The following is a 14,147-nucleotide window of genomic DNA, read 5'->3' on the forward strand; positions in this document are numbered from 1 at the left end:
ACAGAATGAGGCCTTCCTCTGCATTTAATTATTCAGTGTTTATATTTCTTGAGATAACATACAGCATGGCATTAAAATGTCACTATCAGTGCAATAAAATATTAACATAAAAGTAGGTACTTTAAATGAAAAGAAAAAAACTGAAGTAAACCTGTTGCAGCTGTCCCTCTGGGTGATACACATAGAAGAATCAGCCTTTAACTACAAAAACCAGGATTTTCTTTAAAATTCCATATTTAACTATGCTTTGTTCTTTCATACATTAAACTGACATTAATGTAGTTTACTGATTAAAAATACTGCACCATGCTTGTCCAGAATAAATTTTATTTTTGTACTTGTTACGAAGAAAAGTTTTGCTAAAGAAACTTGAGAAAATATCAAGGGACAGTATTTAACTTATTGAAGAAAATTATTTGTTCTTCAAGAATTTAGAATCTTAATTATTTATAGCAAAAGATCTACTAGTAATTACAAATGGCTCTTACTCTTCATTCTAGGAAACCCTACAGGAATTTTATTTGACGATACTTAAGTTATTTAGCATTTCACTCTACACTTTAATGTCATACAAATACATTTATTTTAAATTATTCTAAAATCTAATTTCTCACTGATTTAAAATAGCTTTGTTTAGACATAATTTTCTATCATTTTCACTACAGTAATCTAATTTTGTTTGCTATGTAATAAAATAAAAACTCAAGTCTTTCTAGAACTTTATCAAACACTTAATAAAGTATTAAATACTTTGTATAGTTATAACAATTATTAATCATTTAAAAATGCTTAGGTTGCTATACTCTAGATATTGTAAACGGTCAAGATAAGCTTTGATTTTCTACTCTCAGACTTTGGAAATGAGTCAAAGTGCAGCTTCTGTCATAATATATCAATTTATTATATTTATTTGAGAACTTTGTATATTGAGCATTATAAATAATATTACCTAATATTTATTGAGAATTACTATAGAGAAAGGGCATGATTTGTAAAATTCTTAATCTTTTAGCAGGAAATGAAATAGGACATCTCTTGCAGAGTTAATCTTTTTAGTAAACTTAGTTAAGTTTTCTTCCCTCCTTTCTTTGGAAAAAAAAGGCCCCCTCCCTCAAATCCTGATAATTGCCCTGGTGACTCAGATCCTCTGGCTATTGATAAGGGTCATCAGCCCATTGTTAAGCAGAAATGGTGGTAAGCCAGGCAGGGCCCTTAGAGTCTGAGCGAGGAGAGGACTTTAAGCCAAAGGTCTTTCTTTTTACTCTTTAAGAAACATATTAAACAAGTCTGTTTCCCTTTACTTACTTAATAGGCAAATCAATAATAGAAATGAATAGATGTATGATTTAAATAATGAGTTTGTATCTTCTTTTCCTTGTCTAGGGACTGAGGTGACACGTCAGCAGGAAACCCAAGACTCCATCCTGACCGAGGCAGAAAGGGAATGAGCTCCATGAAACCTTTGTAGGCAGGGACTATGGCCATTTTCAGTAGGAAGCAGATATGGAAGAAGAGACCTCCTGTCCCTCAACATCCTTACTAATAGCAAGGGGGTTCATGACTCTTAGAAAAGAGGTAGGTAGAAAAGTTAGTTAGGGGGTTTCAGGTCTGCCTGCAAAGACACTGAGGTCATCCTATCCTAGAAGGGGTCCTCCTTAATCCGCCCACAATTTAGCAAGCCAGAAGGCATTTTTTTAACTCACACAAAGAAACCAGTAGGCAGAGATTTAGGTGCCAGTCTAAGCCAGTCACTCGCACCTGCGCAATGAAGACCCCAGCGACCTTCAACTCACCTGAGTCTCATTATACCATCATTATAATATGATGCATATGCCTGGAAGTTCATTAATATCATCATAACAGACTGAATTCTGGAACAAACATGCGCAGAAAGCAAAAAGATGAATCACTGTACCCTGTCAACCTTAGTTGTCAATCAAGGAAGCCCACTCCTTTAAGAAAAGTAACCACCCACAGCAAAAAGGGATAAAAACCCTGAAGTCTTTGTTAACAGGACTTTTGAGCCACGCTTGTCTTGCTCAGGCTCGCTTCCACGTCTGGAAGTGTACTTTCCTTTCTAATAAAAGTTCTTTCCTACTGTATTTCGGTGTCTTGCTCAATTCTTTGTTCGAGACATCAAGAACTTGGACAATGCACTGGGAGAGGACCCCACTCTCCTCTCTGGTAACACTATCTTCCAGGGACTTTTTGAACTACCATTTTAGATACTTTTATCATTCAATCTACACAATGACCCAATGGGGCAGGTACTATTATTAGCTGCATTTTATAGGTGAGGAAACAAAGGTGCAGAGAAGTTAAGTAACTTGTCTCCTGTGATGATTACTTTTATGTGTCAACTTGCATGGGCCATAAGAGTGCCCAGATATATTCTGGGTGTTTCTACTAGGGCAATTTTTGGATGAGATTAACATTTAAATTGGCAGATTGAGTAAAGCAGCTTGTTTTCTATCATGTTAATTGTCCTCATCCGAGCAATTAAAGATCTGAGGAAAACAAAAGGCTGACTCTCCCCTGGGTATGAGAAAATTCTGCGTAATTAGCCCTCAAACTGAAACCTTGACTCTTTCTTATTCTATAGCAATTTTCAGCCTTTGGACTTGAACCAAGGCATGGGCTTTAAAAATTTTGGACTTGTCAGCCTCCATAATCTCATGAGACAATTTCTTACAATAAACCTCTCCCTCTTTCTCTCTCTTTCTCTTGACTCTGTGTCTGTCTCTTGCCATGTATATATAACATAGATAACATGGATATATCCTATTGATTCTATTTCTATGGAGAACTCTGATTTATATACCTCAGGGCACAAAGTTAAGTGAGAGCTGAGCTTTGAATTCAAGCTACCTGCATTCAATTGCCTTCTTAGAGCTTGCATTTTATTCTGCCGTCTGAAACAATACAGAATAATTATGGACTTCATCTTCATTTGAAAGGCTGTCGAATCCTTATAAATAGTAAGTTGTATCCTCCCAAAACCATCTCCACCCCGAATACACTTTTCTCCAAAGTAAACTTTTAAGTTGGTTTAATTCCTAAGTTGATATGTTTAAAAGAAAAAAAAAAAAAAAACCACTGTATGCTGCTCCTGACAAACTACCCTTCCCATGTCCTTATTTACATGCAGTACTAGGAACTGGACATGCCTGATATATCCAAGCCAAGAGAAATAGATTAAGAATACCATCATCTTTATTTGATTACTATTTCTTTTATTCTATTTTTAATATGTTATGTTTATTTAACAGCCACATCATACTTTCTACACTTATTAACATTTTGTATTAATTCTACACATTTCTACATTTGTTAACATCAACTGAAGTTTCTGGTTGCCCTTTGCCACTGCAAAAACATAAATTACTTTCCAGCAGTGTCTTTCTCATCTTACATTTGTGTTTTTTTTTTTTTTTTAAGATGAAATACTGGACTTTCATTTATAAATAAATAAGTTGAGTTCTGTCCATATAATTATTTAGAGGCTGAATCAAGTTTAGAATTCAGATCTTTTTGACTGTCTTTCCAGTATTTAATAGATTATCCACCAATGGTACATTATTTTATAAAACAACAGTATGTATCAGTTTTATTCTTTCTTTAAAGGTAATTTGTCTTTAAAAAAAAACTATATAAATTTAGTATTTTCTCTCTCTTTTTTTTATTATTTTTACTATTTGCTTATTCTCTTTGGTATTTGTAGAATTTCTTAAATTCGTGGCTTTGGTGTCTTTTGCCAGTGTGGGCGCCCGGCCTGGCTGGTCCCAGGTTTGGGTGTGATCCAGGCTCAGGGCTAGGAATAGGAACCAGGATTTAGAATGTTACATTAGTGTAGTAGGGCACCTGTGCCTAACATATGTAAACATGATTCAGCTTATTGTATCACGCATGTGTGGCAGAAAGCCACTATTGTTATCTGACATATAGAAAGCCCATGCAGTCCCCTAGGGAGCAGAAGAAGAGCAGAAGCAGAAGCACCTTCTCCACAGAAGTAAGTTCCCTGCAGAAACATGTTCTCCGCAATAGAAGCGTGCTCCCCTTAATAAAGTTGGTGCCTGCCATTTCATTCTCATGTCAGCCCTTTGTGCATTCTTTCGACTGGGTGTCTCACCACCAAAACTGTCCCCTCTCGATCAACTCAGTGCAGACATGTGGAGCAGTCATCAGGATGAGGTGAGTATGGCCTCTAGCACTCCAAATGGTCCCTGGGTGGAGGAGACCTGGGTGGAGGACATGTGTCCCCCTACATCCTAGTGGTATCTCATGGCCACATATCTGGCTATGTGGATGCCTCTGGAGGATTGGGATGAAGCCGCGTCTGAAAGGCCCTGGAGATGTTGGAGCCAAATTTCCCGAATGCTCACCAGGAGGCAGCAGGTTGGGTGGCCTGGATGTTCCTGGCTGGGCTACAGCAGGCCTGCCTGGAGGTTCAAGATCAGGCTTAGCAGGTGCAGCAGGTACAACACCAGGAAGAAGATCTGGAAAGGTGGTTGGTGGCAGTGGAATGCATGCTGCAGGGCCCTAATGGGTCTGGGTCTGGGAGCCCGTCGGCAACACTGTGGCAGGTGCAGCCCATGGTACAGCAGCAGGTTGAAGTGGAACAGCCATTGGCCCCAGGGTCGGGGGGAAGCTGGCAGTGCCCCCAGGTTAAAAAGCGTACCACCTTGATCCAGTACACCACCCACCAAACTTCGAGACCTAATGAAACAGGTATAGCAGAGAGTCGAGGAGATGGTTCAGGGGTGGCTGCTGCAGCTATGGGATGATGGAGCCAGCGGGACTGAATTATCTCCAGAAGAGATGGCTCAGCTGGCCTCTGTAACGATGATACCATCCCTCAGGCAGCATCTTCAGAATGTGGCATGTAGGGCATGGGGTGCAGGCAATCACTCCCTGATTAACTGGCTCATGTTCACTGCATGGACAGTGAGGGCCGACCCAGGGGAGCTGACAGAGACGGTGAGCAGGTGGACCACATACTTAGATTTGGTCCAGATAATTTGAGACATGGGCATGCGACAGGTGATGTTTTGCACCCGGTATACTAGCCCCGATGAAGAGGTATTTACAACCCATATGAAGGACTTGATTTTGACTTCTGGCCTGGCCGGTACTTTTGGCACCATGGCGGCACTGCTGGCCCCTTATGTAGATAAGCAGATCCATGAGGTAATGTTCGCTATGGCTAGGTTGGGGGCTGTGGAAGTGAAACGCAAGGAGCATTCCATCGAAGTGCGCATTGTACGGCCCACTGCACTCCCAGACCAGCCAGTGCATGGACAGAGGCGTGGCAGAGAGGAGAGTGAGGGTGGAGCAGCTCCCAGCCCATTCAGCTTTGAGAGTGAGCCACAGGTAAATGTGGTTTGATCTCTTCGCAGCAGGGATCGCTGCAGCAAAGATTGAGCAGCAACCTAATGAAGTGCTGCTGGCGCTATGGAATCAGCTGCTCCCTGGCCAGCAATTCACTCTTATTCCTGGGAAAACCATGACCCGTGATGTGTTTGTGGTCAACTATCTCCCTGACTAGGGATCTGGCCGGGGCACCCGGGTGGCAGAGGAGCCAGTTCACCTGAGGCCTCATATGGAACTGACTATGCATTGGTCCCTCACAATGTGCAGAGGGTATTAGCCCTCATGAACGTGGGTGCTGACAGCCCCTGCTTTATGGGAATCTGGACAAATTTCCTGGGCCCACTGCAACCATAGAAGGCTTTGGGGGTCGAATCATTCATGTGCAGCAGGGCCCTGTGACACTGGGTATAGGCAGATTGCCTCCTCAGACGTACCAAATGTACATATTCCCCATAGAGGAGTACATTTTGGAGATTAATGTTTTGCGAGGCTTGACTGTGAATACCACTGCTGGTGAATTCCGCCTTCACATCTGGGTGGTGGAAACTATTATCCGGGAATGTTCACACCATGCCCCACTGGTGTTGCCCCAGGCCACCCGGGTAGTGAACACAAAACAATATCGCCTGCTGGATGGCCATAAGGAAATTGGACACACTATAATGAAATTGGAAAAAAACAGTGTTTTTCGTCCTGCTCATAGCCCGTACAACTTCCCCGTGTGGCCAGTGAAGAAGCCTGATGGCTCCTGGTGCATAACGGTTGACTGAATAAGGTTATGCTACTCTTGCATGCTGCTGTGCAGAACATCACAAACATTATAGACCGGCTGTCACATGAACTTGGACGATACCATTATGTAGTAGACTTGGCAAATGCTTTTTTCTCTATTACCATAGCCCCAGAAAGTCAAGAACAGTTTGCCTTCACCTGGGAAGGGCGACAGTGGACATTCTTCATCCTTCCCCAGGGCTATCTGCACAGCCCTACCCTGTGCCATGGTCTCATGGCTCAAGATATAGCCCCATGGAAACGACAATCTGTGGTCCACTTGTATCATTATATTGATGATATAATGCTAACTTCTGATTCTCTTACAGAACTAGAAGCAGCGGCAACCAGGATGAGGAAAGCTCTCACCGAATGAGGTTGGGCAGTCAACAAGGACGAGGTCCAGGGACCTGGGTTCTCAGTCAAATTCTTGGGAGTTGTCTGGTTGGGTAAGACAAAAGTAATGCCAGAGGCAGTGATTGATAAGATACAGGCATATCCCCGACCTGAGACTGAGCAGCAGCTCCGAACCTATCTGGGACTGCTGAGGTTTTGGAGAGTGTTCATTCCCATTTGGCCTCCTTGATGCGACCTATGCACTGTCTAGTGTGACACCGTGCCCAGTGGGATTGGACTCTCAAGATAGAAGAGGTTTTCATGGCTACAAAGCAAACTGTAGCAGAAGCTCAAACTCTATGTGTAGTAGATCCAGCCCTCTCATTCCTGCTTACAGTGCAGGTAGATGATGCAGAATTTAGATGGAGATTGTGGCAAAAGCATGGTTCCCGGAAGATGCCGATAGGCTTCTGGTCCCAGTCATAGAAAGGCACGGAAGCGCAGTATTCTCAGAGAAGCAACTGGCTGCCATATATGCAGCCCTTCTGGCCAGTGAGGCCATCACTGGTCCTAATCCTGTAATTGTGCAGCCCACGTACCCCGTGGAGGGGTGGCTAAGGTCTTTGGTGAAGACTCTGTGTACGAGAATTTCACAGACCCCTATGCTGACCAAGTGGGGGGTGTGCCTGGAGCATCAGGTGCTGTTCTCTGCTATCCCCCTGTCAGGTCAATTGCACTCCCTATTGTGACCAGTGCAGTTTCAAGCAGAGCTCCTGGTGGAGCCTACTGAGATGGGAGACCTACCGAGTCCCTTTGTAGAGGGTTGGGAGACCTCCGAGTCCCTTTGTAGAGGGTTGGGCTCCCATCCTTGAGGATGCCTGGTACACAGATGGCTCGTGCCACGGGCAACCCCACATGGGCTGCCGTGGCATTGCAGCTGTGGTTTGAAACTTTTTGGTATGAAACTGGTGCTGGGCAGTCCAGCCAATGGGCTGAGCTTCGCACTGTGTGGTTGGTCTTCATGAATAAAATTGACCCAGTGCAGGTCTGCACCAACAGTTGGGCTGTGTATCGAGGTCTAACTCTGTGGCTTCCTGGTGTGCTGCCCAGGAGTGGATGATAGGTCACTGCCTCCTATGGAGCCAGGGGTTGTGGGAAGACCTCTGGAAACAGGGTCTTCAGCAGGGGCCATTACAGGCCTAGAGCAATGATGCAGGTGATGCGTTAGCACAAGTTCGCTCCGCCCATGTACCGCTGACTCCAGCAGACTTTGGCCTCTGGCTCCAATAAAAACTGGGACATGTAGGGGCTCGTACCATGGAACAAGTAACGAAGTGATGGGGGCTATCTATCATTGACCTGAGCACAAGCACAAGTTGCTGTGTCACAATGCCCCTGGTGTGCTGAGCAGTATCCAGAGAGACGACTGGTAAAAAGTACCCCGGGGGCTAAGCCACTCCAAGAATGGCAAGTGGACTGTATAGAGACTTTGCTCATAGACAGGGGACACCACTATGTGTTCATGGGTGTAGACATGGCCACCGGCCTAGGGTTTGCATGGCCGGTGGAAGCTGCTGATCAACGCCATACTGTGATTGCATTGGAGCACCTCGCAGCCACCTATGGCCGGCCTTTATAATCACGAGTGACAGAGGCACTCACTTTACAGGGCAGGAGGTGTAGACTTAGGCCCACACCAATGATGCGTGGTGACAGTTACATGTTCATTATCGCCCACAGGGAGCTGGAATGGTAGAATGATTCAATGGCTTGCTGAAGAACAAACTGCATGCCTTGGGCCCGGACCGGTGCCATTGGTACACTAACCTCCCACAGGCTACATGCCTTCTGAATGAGCAGCCTGGGCGAATGGGGTTGTCTCCCCTTGACAGGGTTGTAGCAGACTTGCCCTGAGCTATCAAAGTGTTCACCAGGCACCACTGCTAAACAACTTTTGCCCTGGGCCTACCAGGAGCTTTGCTCTTGCCATCTCCAGGCAGCAGGCCACCTGGTTGTGGCCGTGGACCAAATAGGTAACACAAGAACCATGGGTGGCCCTGGTGGAGTCCTGGGGACAGGGCTTACGAAATGGGTTGTGGGGAATCCTGTTTTGTATTTGGTCCATGGCCTTGCAAGTATCACTCCCGAAGACTGCAGAGGGTTCACTGTTAATGAGGAGTTTTGTCCTTATTTTCTGGCCCATTCCTCTCTATACTATAATACTGGTGGAAACTCCCTGGCCTGCTACCTTTAAAGAAACTGTAGGGTACCACAAGCCAGGGCAGTCCTCTCCCGGTCACCTTTTTGTCTCAAGATAGACAAGTGGCCTGTGTCCTTCCAGGAGGATGGGATTTACCCCTAATTGTCTCTTTGTCTGCTCTATCCTATCGCTCAGGCTGACAACAGGGAACAGTGTCACGTCCTGGGCTCACGTGTTTGCTGCTGTCCACAATGATTCCCCCTGCTGGGTGTGTATGAACTACCAGTGGAAGCGGGCAAGGGACTGCCGTGGTGCATTACTCCAGCCATGGTTGAGACCTGGATGTGGCTGTGTACCTGGAACACCACACCTGAATGGGACCAGCGATGATGGGCCACAGAAGCGCTGCTCCACTGCTACCATCGCAATCCCCACCCCTCACAGGCTATGCCATTTTCAATGGGTGGGGATGGCTGGCAGGAGAACGTGTGGAACTGGGGGAGCAGGTCCTCCACTACATAGAGCAAGTAAGACCTGTGCCCAACCATATCGTGGGGTGGCTACCCACTGAGATGTGTGCTAACACCACCCTTGCTAATGTTCCCAAGGTCTGGTAGAATGGGCGGCGTTATGTCGGTACAGAGCCAACCAACTGGCTACCTGCAGAATACCTCTGGGTCTGTGGGCACTACAGCTGACCATACTTGCCTGCTGACTGGACCTGCTGTTGTACCTGGGACATCCATATTTAGCTGGATGCATATTAGCCACTTTGCCCCAATTGCCTTGTAATTGAGATCCCGTATATCACTGCGGGCACAAGTAGAAATGGGCAGCATGGTGATTCTACCCCCTGGTGTTATTCATTCCAGGAGTGGGATTCATAGATGTAGAATTGCAGGTAGAAGCTTTAGCCCAGCACACCACACAGGAATTGAATGCTATGCTTCAGGCTATAACCCTTTTAATAGAAGAAACCACACAAATGTGGAAAGTAGTTCTTCAAAACCATATGACCCTTGACCTCCTACCTGTTGCCCAGAGTGACACCTGTGCCCTACTCCATGTAGAATGTTGTGTCTACATTCCTGATCATACTGTCCAGGCGCATGCAGCTCTCCAGAAAATGGATGCTGAAGTCCAAGCCATCCATGCCCTAGGAGAAGACCCCTTGAAAATTTGGAAGAATTCCTTGGGGTCCTCCTGGCAGTGGGCAGTAGCTGCTCTAGTCCTTATAACCTGTAGCCTGGTAGTGTTTTGTTTTTCTTTATATTGTTGTTGTGGGTTGTGGGCCAGATCTCTCACCGCAACCCTGTAGGGGTGGAGTGTGGGTCCCAGGTCTGGCTGTGATCCAGGCTCGCGGCTAGGGATAGAACTGCAGGCCAGATATCGTGCCACGACCCTGTAGGAGTGGAGTGTGGCCCCCAGGCCTGGCTGGTCCCAGGTCTGGATGTGATCCAGGCTCGCAGCAAGAAATGGGACCCTGGATTTAGAATGTTACATTAGTGTAGTAGGGTGGCTGCATCTAACATACGTAAGCATGATTCAGCTTATTGTATCATGCATGTGTGGCAGAATGCCACTATTGTTCTCTGACATATATAAAGGCCACGCGATCCCCTAGGGAGCAGAAGAAGGGCAGAAGTAGAAGCGCGCTTCCTACAATACAACTGCACTCCCCACAATAAAGCTGGTGCCTGCCGTTTCATTCTCATGTCAGCCTCTTGTGCATTCTTCCAACTGGGTGTTTCACCACCAAAGCCTTCCCTTCTTGATCAGCTCGGCACTGATAACCAATTTTAGAATATTGACAGCCATTATTTCATTAAATATTGCTTCTTCCCCATCCTCTATCTTCTATCTTCTGTGAAGTAAAATTCAATTCATTAGCCGTTCTCACTATATTTTATATGTTTATTACCCCTTTTCTCCTAATTAAATCTGTTTCATTATCTGTTATATTTCTCCTTCTTGTTCTTATGTGTCTAAGTATTGCATTTAGTGCCAAAGATTCTACATTAATAATTGTCAAAGTAATTTTAGGTCCTGTATGACCTTATCTTCATCAGGAAGGATTTACGTTTTCTTTTGTCAAGTAGCTTAACATATTAAAAATTCCAGATGACCTTAATCTAATTTTAGGAAGTGAATTATTTGAAGCCAGACTTCAGACCTCGTTACACTGATCTATTTCTAGTTCATGTTTGCATCCAAGAGTTAAGACTTCAGTAGTACAATACAAATCTTGGTGGGTTTACCAGGGCACTTATTCCTTGGCAGGTTGTGAGAAGGATGGCTGTAGTCAGGCTCCCTCCCGACACCCATAGCAGCTAGCTTCCAGGTGGAAGTGAGTCAGCACTTCTCCCCTTACGTAACCATGTGCCCAGTACACATGCACAGGCTCCCATTATCTGGCAGGGTGCCACTATTGTTTAACCTGTATGTAAAAGGCGCCACCGCCCTGCAAGGCTGGCTGTGCTCTTGCTGAAATAAAGATTTATGTCACAGTTGCCTATGGCTCCCCGCATTTTCTTCCAACTGCACGAGCCTCGTATTCCTTACCTCAGAACCTTGAATCTGCAGCAACACATAGGTACTAACCTCCAGCTACAATTTTTATCTCTCTAGAACTGAAAGACTGTCAAATTCTGCTCAGCTTCTCAATCACTTAGTAGCCCCTTTTGGAAAGCTAGGCATAAATCTCAAGTTCTCTTCTCTGGCTTTTCTTCATCACTGAAATTATAGTTGATAATTTTCATTGTCTTGGGAGCACTCATATGGCTTCAAATGACTTTATTTTCAAAGTTTCTTCTGCTTTTCAAGTTGACTTCAGAAGAAAGTCTGACATTCTTAAGAATACAGGTCAATTCATTTTTATGTATGTGTATAATCATATAGCCACCGTCTAGATCAACATATGGAATATTTCAGTCAGAACAGAAGGCTCCTTCATTCCTCTTCCCAGTCAATAACTCCTTCAATTCTGACCACTAACACCATAGAGTAGTTTTGCCTATTCTTGATCTTTAAATAAATGGAATCATATGGTATTAACTCTTTTGTGTCTTCTTTCACTCAAACTTTTATCATTAAGATTCATCTATATTGTAGCATATAATATTTATATTTTTCATCTCTGTGTTATATCCTATTGTATGAATATGTATGTATACACACATAGGCACGCACACACACATACACACATATATAAAGTTCCTAGATTTATTATATTATTGGTAAAGGTTTGGGTTATTTCTAAACCTTTTGGCTATTTATAAATAAATCCTCTCATATTTTTGTATATTTTTTTGGTGGACAGAAAAATAAATTTCTGTTAAATACATGTGGAATTTTCATGTCATAGCATACATTTATATTAAAATTTAGTACAAGCTGCTGAATGGTTTTATCACTTTATACTTCTACGGGCAATGTATGAGTTTTATTATCTCTACACTCTCCAAGACTTGATATTACATGTCCTTTTTAAAATATTTGTCTTTCTGGTAGGGGTGTAGTGGTATTATATCATGGTTTTAATTTGTATTTTTCTGATGACTAAAGAATTAAGCACCTTTCATATGTTTAATGGCTTCTTTGGAAATTCTCTTTAGTGAAGCGTTTGGCTTATTTATTTATTTATCAAATGGTGTCTGTCTTTGTCCTACTGATTTGTAGGAATTTTAAATATATTATGATTACTATTTCTGTCAGATAAATAGATTTTAAATATCTATTTAAATTCTCTCACTTCGTGGTTCACATTTAAAAATCTCTTAATGATATCTTTTTTTTTTTTTTTAAGAGATAAAGAGATAGGATTTATTGAAGCACAGAATTACAGCTGTCTTACGAGAGGGAGTCCCTGAAAGTGGGGTGCCCTCTTAATGGTATTTAAATGGAATTTAAATAAAATTGCATTGAATCACAATTCAAAATGGGAAAATTATAATCTTAAATATATTACATCTTAAAATCCATAAATTTGCAGATTTTTATTGATATAGGTTCTCTTAATTTATCTCAGCAGTGTTTTATAAGTTCTCAGTGTAAAGATTACACATATTACTTTATATTTATTTTCAGATATTTGATACTTTTGATACTTTTACTTCATATTTTATTCTAATTGTTAATTGATAGCATAAATAAAACTGACTTTTGTATATTTACCTTATATAAGGTAACCTGGCTAAATTCAGTAATTAATTCTACTACATATTTACTATGTGAATGTTTTTTTTTTAATATATGCTAAATTATGCCATCTTGAAAAATCATAGTTACTTTTTGTCTTACTTCATTGGACAGGATTTTCAGTATACTGACGAAGAATATACTAGTAGATAGCTTCGTCTTGTCTTTGAATTCAATAAAAGACTATTAAATATTTCATAATTATGTTACCATTGGGGTGATGTAAAATCCAGCGTCACCCCAGTGGCATGGAGGGGGTCCTCGGTTCCTCCTGGCTGATGCAGTAAAGAATTACAGGTTAGCGAGATTTAGAAAAAGTAAGATTTATTGAAAGTACATTTTTAGAAGGAGATGGGCCATGCCGAGGAAGTCTGCAGCCCCACGAAATTTGGGAGGTGAGAAGACAAAAGATAGAGGTGTAACAGTGCAGAAGTGTGAAGGTCTGTTTATATTTGGGCTGTGATGGGAGGGTACAAGTGCAGTACTAGATGATCCTCATGTGAGGTCACCTTGACTGACATATAACCCTTTGCCTACTATACATGCGCTTACCTAGAATTCAGTCTATTATAATTAGATTCATGAACTTCTGGGCATAGGCATGATGTTATAATGATAGTATAATGAGGCTGAGGTTATGGGGTATTACTTTATTAGCACGCGTTTGTGACTAGTTTCAGCCAGCAGCTTTTATGGTTTGTGCCTTAGGATGTGGGGTAATTCATAACCATAAAATGGGTGTTTCTGGGAGGTCTTTAAGGGAGGTTTCTATGGTTACAGAGCCAAGCCTTTGCTCCTGCTGCTTATGACTACCTAACTACCTAACAATTACATAAAATGTTAACTATAGGTTTTTGTAGATACAATTTAATATATCAGGAATTGAACTTTTATTATTACTTTTCTTAGAGTTGTTTTTTAAACAATAAATGAATGTTGGATTTGTCAAATGTTTTTACTGTACCTATTGAGGTGATCATATGACTTTTATTATTTATTCTGTTAATGTGGTGAATTATATTAATTTATTTTCTAATATTAAACCAATCTTTAATTCTTATAATTAAATTCATTTTATGTATCTCAACTTTGATTTACCAATATTGTCCTTTGGATTTTTATATCTATATTTATGAGATAATTGGTCTACAATTTTTTCTTGTGTTAACATCTTTGTCAGATTTGGGTATCAAAATTATCTGACCTTATAAAGTGAGATAGTTCATATTTTATATTTTTCTACATTTTGTAAGTGTTGTGTACATTTTTTTTT

At 42.2% G+C, this 14,147-nt stretch overlaps 1 long non-coding RNA gene across 1 annotated transcript in view; it reads left to right on the forward strand.

Moving 5' to 3' along the window:
• The first annotated feature begins 1,616 nt into the window (after window positions 1-1,616).
• LOC111740406 overlaps window positions 1,617-14,147 on the forward strand; it is a 27,405-nt gene continuing 14,874 nt past the window's right edge. Inside the window, exons 1-2 of the long non-coding RNA XR_002780604.1 lie at window positions 1,617-1,628; window positions 12,534-12,538. This is a non-coding gene — a long non-coding RNA (uncharacterized LOC111740406). The remainder of the gene's footprint in view (window positions 1,629-12,533; window positions 12,539-14,147) is intronic.

This window comes from Pteropus vampyrus, unplaced genomic scaffold (genome assembly GCF_000151845.1).
Source record: "Pteropus vampyrus isolate Shadow unplaced genomic scaffold, Pvam_2.0 Scaffold63, whole genome shotgun sequence".
Classification (NCBI taxonomy): domain Eukaryota; kingdom Metazoa; phylum Chordata; class Mammalia; order Chiroptera; family Pteropodidae; genus Pteropus; species Pteropus vampyrus.